We start from the raw sequence: 220 nt of genomic DNA, 5'->3' as shown, positions 1-220 counted from the left end.
TGAGGTATAATAAAGAATAGAAGCCGCTTGATTTCAGCAAACGCTGTTTTCGAATGAGTGTAATCAGTTTCGTACCTTTTAATTCCGCCCTAGGTACGAAACTGATTACACTCATACGAAGAGGTTCTGCAGAAGGTATTCTGCTTATGGGGTTCGAAAAGTCGATACAAGAAACGCTGTTTATTATGGTCATGATGAATACATTTGCCACATTAGTACT

The sequence above is a fragment of the Aedes albopictus genome, chromosome 2 (assembly GCF_035046485.1).
Source record: "Aedes albopictus strain Foshan chromosome 2, AalbF5, whole genome shotgun sequence".
Classification (NCBI taxonomy): domain Eukaryota; kingdom Metazoa; phylum Arthropoda; class Insecta; order Diptera; family Culicidae; genus Aedes; species Aedes albopictus.
Note: the sequence above shows the minus strand (reverse complement) of the source record.